The 12151-nt window shown below is 48.6% G+C and overlaps 1 protein-coding gene across 3 annotated transcripts in view; it reads right to left on the bottom strand.

Moving 5' to 3' along the window:
* KCNJ1 (potassium inwardly rectifying channel subfamily J member 1) overlaps positions 1 to 11792 on the bottom strand; it is a 29715-nt gene extending 17923 nt beyond the window's left edge. The window contains exons 1-2 of one of the 3 annotated variants that reach the window (XR_004351224.1): positions 11554 to 11792; positions 6758 to 7559 (exon numbers count right to left, since the gene is read on the bottom strand). The gene's annotated coding sequence lies outside the window, so the exon portion shown is untranslated. Of the gene's footprint in view, positions 1 to 6757; positions 7560 to 11553 lie in introns of those variants that run through there. The other 2 variants (XR_004351223.1, XM_032641927.1) reach the window with 2 other exon arrangements.
* Positions 11793 to 12151: the final 359 nt, after the last annotated feature.

Raw genomic sequence — 12151 nt, 5'->3', positions numbered from 1 at the left:
GCGGGGACGTGGTGTGACCTGTTCACAACTTTATATCCAGCGCCACCCATTGGACTCCATTGACCCTCTAGAGAGAGAGGGGAGAGAGAGAGAGAGAGAAAGAGAGAGAGAAGCTATTTTCCTCCAAGATGCAGCTGAACATGATTTTTACTTGTTCACGCAACTAATGACGAAGTAAACATCCAGTGATGGTATGAAAACAACTCGTGGTGAATTCATAAATGCCAAGTCTCAGAGGTGACAGGGAGATAGCGCATTCGCCTATCATACGCATTTGTGGGCCTTTTCCCCCCTAATCTTTTAAAGTTAAGTTTAGGTTTTCTACAATGTGCAGTGGCCATAAACTTCATGTATTTTGAACTCAATATCGTGCATGGAAATGTGTGTAAGAAATAGACGTGTTTCTGAGTGTTTGTTTCCATGATCCAAAAACGACCCATTTGGGGGACTTCCCTGGCAGTTGAGTGGTTAAGACTTTGTGATCCCAATGCAGGGGGCATGGGTTCCATCCCTGGTCGGGGAACTGAGATCCTGTATGCCACATGGCTTGGCAAAAAAAAAAAAAAAAAGGTTTTTTTTACCGTTTATTTTTAGCGTTTATTCACTTGGTCAAGGGTTTTAAAGTTTTTAAAAGTGTAGAAGCAGCTGACCTATATTCAAAGCTCAGAGACTCTGAAGAAAATGTGAATGAGATAGATCCAATGAAGTGCAAGGCTCAGGGAGGCTGGGTGATGGAGAGGCTGGTAGGGAGCCCTGGCCAGCAAGAGCAGCTGGAAATGAGGGGACACTTGACCAAGCAGGGGTACCCAGAGGAAAACCCCCGCCCCGAGGGAACAAGCGATACAGTGGTGAGCCCTGCAATAAAGGACAGGAGAATGGCTGTTAAAGAAGTCACCTACACACCACCATGTCTGCTTGTTTGTTTTAATTAAAGTGTAGTTGATTTGCAGTATCACGTTAGTTTCAGGTGTACAGCAAAGTCATTCAGTTATACGTATATATGTATGTATCTAAATATTTTATTCTTTTCCATTATAGGTTATTACAAGGCATTGTATACAGTTCCTTCTGCTATATGGTAGGTCCTTGTTGTTTAACTATTTTCTATATAGGAGTGTGTATCTGTTAATCCCAGCCACCTAATTTATCCCTCCTCCCACTTCCCCTTTGGTAACCATAAGTTTGTTTTCTACATCTGCACACCACCATGTTTTATGGATGGTTAACCATTGTCAGAAAGCTATCTGTCTCTCTGGCTACAGTTAGTGTTTGTTGAATGAGCGAACTGATAAATGAATGAAGAATGGGAAGCGGGTCCTCTTCCCGTGTTATTTGAAGAGAAAAGGAGATAAGATGTACAAAAGTAACTAGCGATTAATGAAAGTTCCACCAGGGACCTCCCTGATGGCGCAGTGGTTAGGACTCCACGCTCCCAATGCAGGGGACCCGGGTTTGATCCCTTGTCAGGGAACTAGATCCCACATGCATGCCGCAACCAAGGGTTCTAATGCCACAATGAAGGAGCCCACATGCCTCAACTAAGGAGCATGACTGCTGCAACTAAGACCTCACACAAAGAAGGAAGGAAGGAAGAGAGAGAAAGAGAGAGACAGAAAGAAAGGAAGGAAGGAAGGTAGGAAGAAAGAAAGAAAGAAAGAAAGAAAGAAAGGAAGGAAGGAAGGAAGAAAGAAAGAAAGAAAGAAAGAAAGAAAGAAAGAAAGAAAGAAAGAAAGAAAGAAAGAAAGAGAGAAAGAAAGAAAGAAAGTTCTATCAAGCTTTCTTGAATCTAGTTTAGTGTGAGGGTAGTTTTTCCTCTAACCCATAGATCAACAATAGCGACCATTTATGTTCTAGGCTCCATGTGTAAACTCAACAGTTACAGCTGCTCTATGACTTACACAGTATCATCATTATTCCCAGGGTATAGAGGAGAAAATCAGAGATCAGAAAAGCCAAGTTATTGACCCATGTTCCCAGAGCTAGAAAGTTAGAATTCAGCCTACTGTAGCTTCATCTGGTGGGATATGTGTCCACCTTCTACTTAGTTATTGGAAGAAACTCATTAAAATGCATCCCTTCCAATGTGACTTTTTTTTGGCACAGACGGAAGGCTGGCGGTGTGTTCCCTAAAAGATCCCCGTTCCAGCCAGGCAGAGCACCCCTCACACGTGGCTGGAGGAACACTGCAGGGTTTGATTTTGCTTTACAGGATTGGGGCGGAAGGGTTGAAATCAGTGCAGAGGAAAAAGACTGAAGGCTTATTGCATGTCTGCACACGCCAGAGACTGTGCTGCGGGCTTTGCAGAAATTAGTCCATTCGATCCTCACAGCGACCCTGTGAAGTAGCTATAATTATCTCTATTTTACAAGGAAGGGCACTGAGGTATGGAGAGGTTAAATAGCTCAGATGAGGCAGAGCTGGGATGGGAACCCAAGTCTTCTTGGATCCTTCTACCAGAGGTTCCATAAAGATTGAATCAATTCTGGTCTAGGGTCAGGGAGGAAAGGCAGGAAGGCCTTGGGGAAAGACAGGCCCTCCTCTGTTTCCCTCTTTCTTTCCTTCCTTGCTCGCTCTTTCTTTGCCTGTTCCTTCTTTGTTTTCCTTCTGTCAATAAATATTTACTGAGAGTCTATCACATGCCCGGCTCCGTGCTGCAAGCTGGGGCTAGAGCAGGAACGAGATTGGTATTCAGGGAGTTGGAGAGAACAGAACAGATAACAAAAAGGAACTAAATAAACAGGGTAATTATAGATGGTGATAAGGGCTGAGAAAGCCATGGCAACAAGGGGTGACCTTGACAAGTGGCAGCGAGTAGAGGGCACCAGGAGCTAAAGATGGTGGGGGGAAGCAATGCCACTACGAGAGAGGGCAGGTCCTCCCCGAGGCTGGAGGCGAGCCGAACTCGGCCTCCTCCTAAGCTCACCTGCTGGCTCCTACCCAGGACGTTGCTCAGAGAGTTTTAGCATTTCAGGCAGACCTAGGAACCCTGCCCTGCCTGCACCCCAGCATGGGCACAAAGCCGGCTGCAGTCTTCCCATTTGTCAGATGACAATAATAACATATCTACCTCCCGAGGCCATCATACAAATTAAATGACGGAGCGTTTGGGAGAGTTCAGGCGAATGAGTGACACACTATAGAAAAGTGAGCTGGAATCGTAGCAAGAGGGAGTTCAGTTAGACACCAGGAAGAACTTTCTGATGGAAAGGATGATATGATGCACAGCAGGTTTCCAATGAAGAATCTTATCTATATTGACTATTTAAAATAGAAGCAATAGGGTCAGCAGATGTAACCTATTATATACAGGATGCGTAAACAACAAGGTCCTACTGTAGAGCACAGGGAACTATATTCAATATCCTGGGATAAACCATCATGGAAAAGAATATGGAAGCACAAATGTATACACATGTATAACTGAATCACTTTGTTGTACAGCAGAAAGTACACAACATTGTAAATCCCCTATACTTCAATTTAAAAAATTAAAATAAAAAGAATTTTTAAAAAATAAAATAGAACTGATAACTAACTGACCCTCCATAGGCTTCGTTGTGTGGAGTGAATAGATGTAGAAACGGATGCATTTTTAAATGCAGGAAGAGGTAGCTTAAAGAACTCAAGAAGTGTCTTTGCTAGTTCTAAGTTAGGGATTCCAGAAGCTTCTCTCTGAACAAAAGTGAAGGCACCGCCCGCTGGACCCCATGCACACAGGACCCTGGAGACCAGCTGACCAAGGTCCTGTGACTGCGCCCCTCCCCAGCCCTCCCCGCACCCGTGCTGCAGCCCCACTGTGCACCCTGCCCGGGATTACTCTCATTAACTCCGGGATGGGGACCAGGGAGCGTCCACAGTGCAAAGGCAAAACCAGCATCTTTCTGTGGGTGTCGTGCCTTCTCTCCATCCCCCGTCACAGCCAAGCCTGGAAATGGCTCAGCATCTGGTCGCTAGTCACCAGATGTATGGCGTTGACTGTGTCTGTCTTGGGAACTTGGCCTGCCTGCGGTCTGGCTGCTGGAGTCCCTGAGGCCCCTCCCCCACAGGGCTAAGCCAGCAGAGACAGGACCTGCTGCACCGCCAGCGGACGCCCAGGCTCTGTCCCGAGCAAAGCAGGCGGCCAAGGGGATTAAAGAGGCCTGCTTCCCCGAGCTGCCCTGTCTGGTAGCTGCAGGTGGGGACCAGGAATCAGGCAGGGGGTGGGGACAGAACAAGAGTACGAGTAAAGAGTCAGCAGGGAGAGGAGGGGATGCTTGGAAGAGACGGGGCCTTGACCCCTTGGTTGCCAGGGGTTATGGTACCTCTGGGGGACGTCTCTGGGGCCTGGGCAGGAAGGAAGCTTCCAGGCAGCCTGAAGAAAGGCTTAGCCAGGGGAGGTGGCCGGAAGTGTCTGTCCCGGGTCCACACTTAAGCTAAGAATCAGATACCTGCCCCTTCGAGCCACCAAAGACAGTGGGATCGCTGGGGACTCGCCTCCCCGCTGCCAGAACACAAGACCAAGAGTGAGGGGTTCACGGTTGCTCCCTCCCAGGACCTGGGGTGGGAAAAGACTCTAAGGCCACCCTGCCTGTGGGCAGGCAGCCCCTGAACCCCTCCCCCAGAGAGACAGACGCTGGTTCCCTGTCTGTATAAGGAACATTTCCCTCTGAAACCCATTCCTGCCTCTCAGCACCCAGATTCCCCCTGATACCTAACCCACATCCTCGGGCTGAGATTTGAATCTACTCTCCTCTTGCCTTCAGCAGGTATGAGAAAACCAGCCCTTCCCATGTTAGGGAGCAATTTTAGCCCACATCCCTCCACGACCTTCTCAAATGACAGCCTGTTTCTCAGCTTCCCTTCACTAGAGTCAACTCCTGGGAAGGAATTTGCCCACTTCATGTCCTGAGTGACGAATCTCTCTGCTTACATGGCTCCAGGCACAAGCCTGGCCTGGGCCCCCTTCCCTACCCTCCCCACACCCCCCTCTCACTGCCACCAGGTCCTTAAAGAAGCATCCTTGTCTGTAGAAATCCAAAACTGCAAATAGCACCACAGGCCAAAGGAAATAATGTATTAATAAAAAGATGAATAAAATCCAAATCTTGGACACAGTTCCCTCCACTTCTCAGCTAGACTCCTTCCCCAGGGGGCTTCACCCTGTCTGTGTCTTGACGGCAGTGAGCGTCCGCACTGCCTGAAGGAAACCCTGTGCTCTCACTCGCAATGGTTTTGGATAAAGGAGCACAAGAGCCCCAGACTCTAAAGGGAAGCTGGGAATGGTCCAGGTAAGCACTGTGAGTTAGGGTCTCTCAGAGCTGCCCTCGTCTCTCCATCAAAGGGGATGGAGCAGTTGGGAGAGGGGATGAGCCTTCTCTCCTCAACACTGCCCCCCCCCCGCCACCGGCCCATCCCGCTGGAGCCACTCTGGGAGCAGACCGGGTGGGAGGGGAGAGCCCAGCCCCATCGGGTAGAATGTGCCCCTCCCATGCCTCTCTCATTCCCACCTGTCTGTCCTCCCAGGGGCCCGCAATTTCTGCAAGGTAGGGACAGGGTCCTCCCTTTGGAAAGCCCAGCACAGCGTGGGCTTCCCCAGAGGTCTTCTGGGTGATCCCCTGACCACTCCTGTGACTCCTCTCTGAATCCGATTCCTGTCCTCTCCACCCCATGCACAGTCCATCAGCGGTCCAACCCCTCAGATCCTCTGAATCTCCTGATCCCCGACATGGTTGATTGCCTTCCAGCACAAGACAGGGATTACTCTTATCTCTCCCAACATCTTATCAGTGACTCGGACCCCAAAAGGCCACATTTCGGGGAGTCTTTGCCTGTGAGAATCTAGCAAGAGTTATTCATAGTTTCCAAGCTCTGTCAAGCTCCTCAAGGACAAATGGCAGATCTGGATGGAGTCAGAAAAGCTCCCGAGCGTTTAATCAAGAGCAGCGAAGCATGAGTCTTCCCCGAGGGTAGTCACCTGAGAGAGCTGTGGTGGTTCCTGCTGCAAAGACGTATTAACCTGTTGCTTTCAGCCGTGTTGTGTTGCCTATTTAAATCTGCTGCCTGGGGATACGGTGGCACATTGACACCCCCTGGTAGATGCAATTCCTGAACCTGAGCTAAGAAACATTGGTGTTTGTGCAATTGGAAGAGAGGGAAGGCCACGGATGGACATTGGAAAATTCTGAATACATGGAAATTTCTGGCTCGTATATTTCAGAGGATTCAAAAAGAATGTTCTCTTAAAGCCTAAGTGGGTGACCTGCCTCTATGAATGTTTACAAGGCTGAATAACTGCAGATCAGAACCTGGGCAGACACATGCCCACTGGGGCAGACCGCACGCTGGGGAACCGACTTAGGGAGAAAACAACAGGCTTCCTTGAGTGAGGAGTTACAGGTCTAAAGCCCTGTTGGGTGAATTCAGGTTTCTGCTTTACCTGGGGACACTGGAAGGTCTTGGACCTTTCTAGCCCTTAGTTTCTTCTTTCCTACGATGAGTGAGCGAGGGTTCTGATAAACCCTTAGAATGATTGTTTAAAATTAGTTGTGCTACATATACTACACTACCACATATAAAATAATCAACAAGGACCTGCTGTATAGCACAGGGAACTCCACTCAATACTCTGTAATAACCTATATGGGAAAAGAATCTGAAAAATAATAGATACAAGTATATGTACAACCGAATCACACGTGAAACTAACACAACATTGTGAATCAACTCTACTGCTCCAATATAAAATTAAAATCTTGTAAAAATCTGCCAAAAAAAGAGTTCATTTCAATGCTCTGTTGTTTAATGGGATGGTATTGGGTTGGGCTTTACATGAGCAGCTAAAGCCCTTAGAGTTTCCGAGAAGGAACTACTTGGGGTAGAACATCTTTGGATTCTCAGCAGTCTTGAAGTTGCCCATTGTGTACAATATTCTTGGTTTCTTTGTGTTGTTTTTCAAACAGAACCAGGGAGTTTCAGGGGTGAGGGCACCACTCCCTCTGTCTGCGCGTGGATTCTGACAAGGCAACAGAGAGGATGGGGGAAGTTCTCTGAACATCCTTCATAACAAAGCCAATGAGGATGGCTTAGGATCCTTCCATCTGGAGCAGAGAATGGACTTTTCTGAGCCCCTTGACCTTAGGTTATTCTTTGCTTATTGTTGGCTTTTCTAGGTCTACCTCCTATATGTCTCCCCAGGAATTTTTCTTTCATCTTCTTTTCTTTTTTTGAAGTTGTTTGTTTTTATTCTGTTTTGCTTCTCCCATTTCCATACACACTCCCTGCTTGCTCGTGAAGATTCTGAACTACATGAGCCAACCACTCTTGCTGTCTGCAACAGAGCTAATATTACGCATGAATCATACATAATCCAGGAGACAGAACAGACTGGGAAGGTCTGGTCCTTTTTGCTTTACTTTTGGCTTCGGCCTAAGTCGTCACTGCCCTGTACTTTCTTTTCTCAACCTATGAAATTTTAATGATTTTATTGACCTTGAGATGAAGGTAGACGGATGGTCCCTTGGAGCTGTCTCCGGACCCCCTTATCAGGCTCACCATCACCTCCACCTCTGAAGATGCCGAGCTGATGTGGGGAAATGAGACAGTGGGAAGCAGAGTCTTTAAAACTAATTAATATATTCAACTATCCTCAATTAATTCTTGGGCAAACTTTGATTTCTGTGCCAATAAATTCACTCGGTTGTGACTTGAACTTGCAACACGATACACATTCTGGCATATTCTTCTTCTCGGGCCTGACAGAAACGAAACTGGAACACTTTGAGTCCTGTCTGGATCCCAGGAGTCACTTCAGGTCCAGGGAGAAAAAGTCCCAGGGGCACCCGAAATTGGCTAGTCTGACATGAGTCTATCCTCACCTAAACCCCAGAGGGCTGCTTTTCCCAGATACTCTGAACTGTGAGATCTCACTATCCGGGACCTGTTACCCGCCTGCCAAGTGGAAGGAGGAGGGATATATGGTGGATGCCGGGGTCAGATAGACACGGGTCTGAATCCCAGCTCTGCCGTTCACTGCCTGTGGGACCCGCCCAGAGCGTCTCAGATGCTGTGACTGGACAGGGGTCACGTGGACCCAGATGCTGTCCCCTCGCCCTGGGGTGGGTCTGGAGTGAGTGACCAGGCCTGAGATGGCAGCCTCTCCACTGACCCCAGCAAGGGGTAATTGTCTTACCAACGTCATCCTCTTCTATGTGGCCCACTAGAAAAAACTCAGGAGACACGGACTTAAGTTCCCTTCCCTTTGTCCCTGTCATCTTTACCTCCCTGCAAAATGGGGCTGAAAAGAGCACCTACTCGAGACGTGGATGGACCTAGAGTCTGTCATACAGAGTGCAGTAAGCCAGAAAGAGAAAAACAAACATCGTGTATTAATGCATGTATGTGGAATCTAGAAAAATAGTATGGATGAACCTATTTGCAGTACAGGAATAGAGACGTAGACGTAGAGGACGGACATGTGGACACAGAGAGGGAGGAAGGAGAGCGTGGGACGAATTGGGAGATTAGGTTTGACCTAAATACATTACCACGTGTAAAATAGATAGCTAGTGGGAACGTGCTGTATAGCACAGGGAGATCAGCTCGGTGCCCTGTGACGACCTAGATGGGTGGGATGGGGCGGGTGGGAAGGAGGTCCAAGAGGGAGGGGATATAGGTATGTATGCAGCTGATTCGCTTCACTGTACAGCAGAAACTAACACAACATTGTAAAGTGATTTTACTCCAATAAAAAAAAAGAAAAGAAAAAGAAAGATTATTCTATATTAAAAAAAAAAAAAAGAAAAGAGCACCTACTCATAGGAATGACCCACAAGGAAGATTCAGCTAAGTAACTGCTCAGTGTGAGTAGGGAACACTTTGGGGCAATTAATGGTACTTAAGAGTAACGGCGACAACGGCGACAGCGGCCTCTAAAGCCCAGCAATTCTGTTATTCTTTCTGATATTGTCTCCAGTTTAAGCTCCACTGCCGGGAAAGACACATTTTCTGCCCTGCCTCCTAAGGGGTGACACCGGGGCTCAGCAGAGATCCAGGGCGACGCATTATCTAGGCCCGGGTGATCAAGGAGAGAAGGAGAAAGAGATACTCCTTCACCGCAGACAGGCAGGCACTTACCTCAATGATGGAGGAAAACAAATGACCGGAGGCTACATTTCTGAGGAGGGGGCCCCTGCAAGGCCAGGCCTCTGCCCCACACAGCAGCGGCCTCCTGTAACATCCGGGCCCATTAACTCATTTCTCTGGGCCCGGGAAGCCGTGGTGGGTGCGTGAGGCCCAGGGTAGAGAAAATGCTCTTTTCCATTCAAAGTTTGCTCATCGTTTGGACTTTGGGGAAATTTCCAGAATGAGACCAGCCAACCCTCAGTTTCCCGTGTCAGGGCTATGCTTCATCGTCACAGCCAGTCTGTCCTAGGTCTCGTGTATTCTGCCTTTTAGTAATTTCCTAACTGGTTTCCTGGCAATGGTCATACCCCAGCTCAACCCACTTTGCACTTTGCAGACAAAGCAGCCTTTCTAAATTGTAAATATGACCTCGCGTGGCCTCCCACTACCTTCAAGATACTGCCACGCTCCTGGGCATCGCGCATGAGGTCCCTCATGGTGAGCTCTCCCCTCACAGCTCCGTCTTTCTTCTCCCCTCCCCGTCCCCCGACCCCAGCCATGCCAGCTCAGTATTCACTGAATACGCCATGTTCTCTCATGCCTCTGTGGTTTTGTACATGCTGTTCCCTCGCTCTGGAATGCCCTTCCTCCTGTCTCCAGCGGCTCCATCCTGCCCACCCAGCGAGCTGAGGGTCACAACTCCACGAGGAGGCCTTCCACAGGCAAACTGGGCAGTCCTTCCTGTGCAGGCAATGATTATATCATGACTACACTGTAGCATTTATCCTACTGGAGTGTGACAGTCTACGTCCACGTGCACAACCCACCCTCCCAAACTGTAACTTCCATGCGAACAGGGGCTGTTCAGTAATTTCCCAGGACTTCAAAGAGTTCCCAGAAGACAGTGGGTGCTCATTATAGGCTTGTTGAAAGGCAAATGGGGAAAAAAACCTGTATGCCTAATAATAATATTAACAGAAAGGGCAATAGTGAAGAGAAGAACGCAGTAGTCGTGATTAGCATCTTAAATTGTAGATCCAGGAGGAGTGAAATTTGAATCAACCTCAGGACATGTAAGCGATCCCAGTGAGAACTCTTAAGTGGAAGAATTAAGAAGCATTGATTCCACGGAAGCCACATGCCAGGTAAGAGGCAAAGCATGTGATCAAAGCTGAATCCTCAGAAAATCACTGAGCTGTGAAAAGGTCCAGGGTAGATTTGTAACCCAGCACAGAAGACATGAATTGCTGGGAAAAGGAAGAAAGACATGACTGAGTCTCAACTCTGCAGAGTGTTTCTTGGCAATTACAGCATCTTATGTATTTGGAAAAAAATCACGGAAAACCAAAGCCACCAGCAACATCAAAGCTCCAAGAACCATTCACAAATCATCTGCTCCCTGTGCTGATTTGCCGATCCAGCCCTGCACCTGAGCTGAATTGATGTCCTTCTTACCCAGGAGAAAAGCCATCTTCGTGCCTTATGTATTCAAAAAAGTCTTTTCTGATGGTTCACACCTTCCCAGACACTCGACTCCACTGTGTTTTGAGAAACTGAAGCTAACTTCGTAGGGATACACTTTCACAAAACAGGGCAGATTAAGACAATGCAAGCTAAGTGTATGACTGAAGGGCACCTGCCAGTGGGCTGGGTAAGTCCTTGTTGACAATGGTGTCCTTCCCATCACCATGCTTGGCTTTATTTTGTTCGCCCAACTACAGAAAAAAGCAAACACAATTTTCCTAAAGCTTGCCAATCGCAAAAGACAGACACCTTTTGAGCAACTACGCGTAGCATCTATACGACATGGAGGTTTGGAGAAGGGGGCTCCAGGCCTGTTCATTCTAGGGCTCGTACGAAGTGGAACACAGGGAACGGCTGCCCTTCACGGTGCAGAGCATCTGTCAAAGCTGTATTTAGGGAGCTGAACAAACAGTGAGGAGTCCAGATGCGTTCACTCGGAACATGCAGCATTTCGCCAAGTGAAGGAAAGGCACTTTTGCTGCAGGTGAGCAAAGAGTCTTACTAACACATTCCACCCAGTCAAGCCTTCAGCGCTTTCCACAGTGGACCTCACTAGCACCCTTACCCTCTACCTGAATGACGGCAAAGGCAGAGAGAGTTCTGCTCTTGCAGGAGCTGAAGCCATCAGGGACAGAAGCCCACGCACGTCTGTCTCCACCACGACGAGGAGAAGGTGGTGGAACCAGGCGTGATGCTCAGCGCCGTGGAATGGCCAAGGGTGGCCAGGAGGAAGCTCATGGCTCGTCATCCACGTGCAATCAAAAGATACAGACCATCAAGCAAGGGAGTTAAAACCACACTTTTATCCCCTGGGAATGGTGGACAGTCTGTCTAGATTTGAGGTGGGGAAAAGAAGGCTAAATTTCCACCAGAATTCACTCCTTTTTGATTAACTCCCCAAAGGAGCAATGTGGCATTTCTCCCCTTACCTCATGGGTTGCCAGCGTGAACACAGAGAAAAAAGCTCAGTTTCTTGGTCCCCTAGAAAGCAGCCGGGTCCTTGATGTGAGCGAGTCCTTGCACCTTTGCTTCAAGAATTTGGATGGCCCAGGTGACGGGGCCCGGGGCCCTGTTCGTTTTTATGAGTCTATGGGTCAGCTCAGACCGGCTGCCGACTCCTCTGTATGCAACGGCTCTCAGAGAACACAGTTTACTTAGAACCGGTTCCAATAAGAGGAGGCGTGGCAGGTAAGTGGGCCGGATACAGCAGAGGTGTTGAGCCGCCAGGGCTAATTACGAGGGATATGTTTATGGAGCCGTGTTGGAACCAGTGTGTACCGGCTGAGGGTCCCAGCCAAACGCATGCGTGAAGGCTGGGTGCTCCCGGATGGGGGCACCGGGGTCCCCGAGGAGCCCTTTCCAAAATTTCTCCTGCTCAGTGACGCTCCTCAGTGACCACAGGTCAGGCTGGCCTGACGTTCCCTCGGCCAATTTCTGCCACCCTGGTCCCAGTTCAGTGCAGAGCTCTGTAGCCGAGACTTTACAGAAGAGCCCTGTAAAGGGAAGGGAGCCCTGCGGCACAAGCAC

This window comes from Phocoena sinus, chromosome 8 (assembly GCF_008692025.1).
Source record: "Phocoena sinus isolate mPhoSin1 chromosome 8, mPhoSin1.pri, whole genome shotgun sequence".
NCBI classification, from domain to species: Eukaryota; Metazoa; Chordata; class Mammalia; order Artiodactyla; family Phocoenidae; genus Phocoena; species Phocoena sinus.
This window is presented reverse-complemented; position numbering and strand designations above follow the sequence as displayed.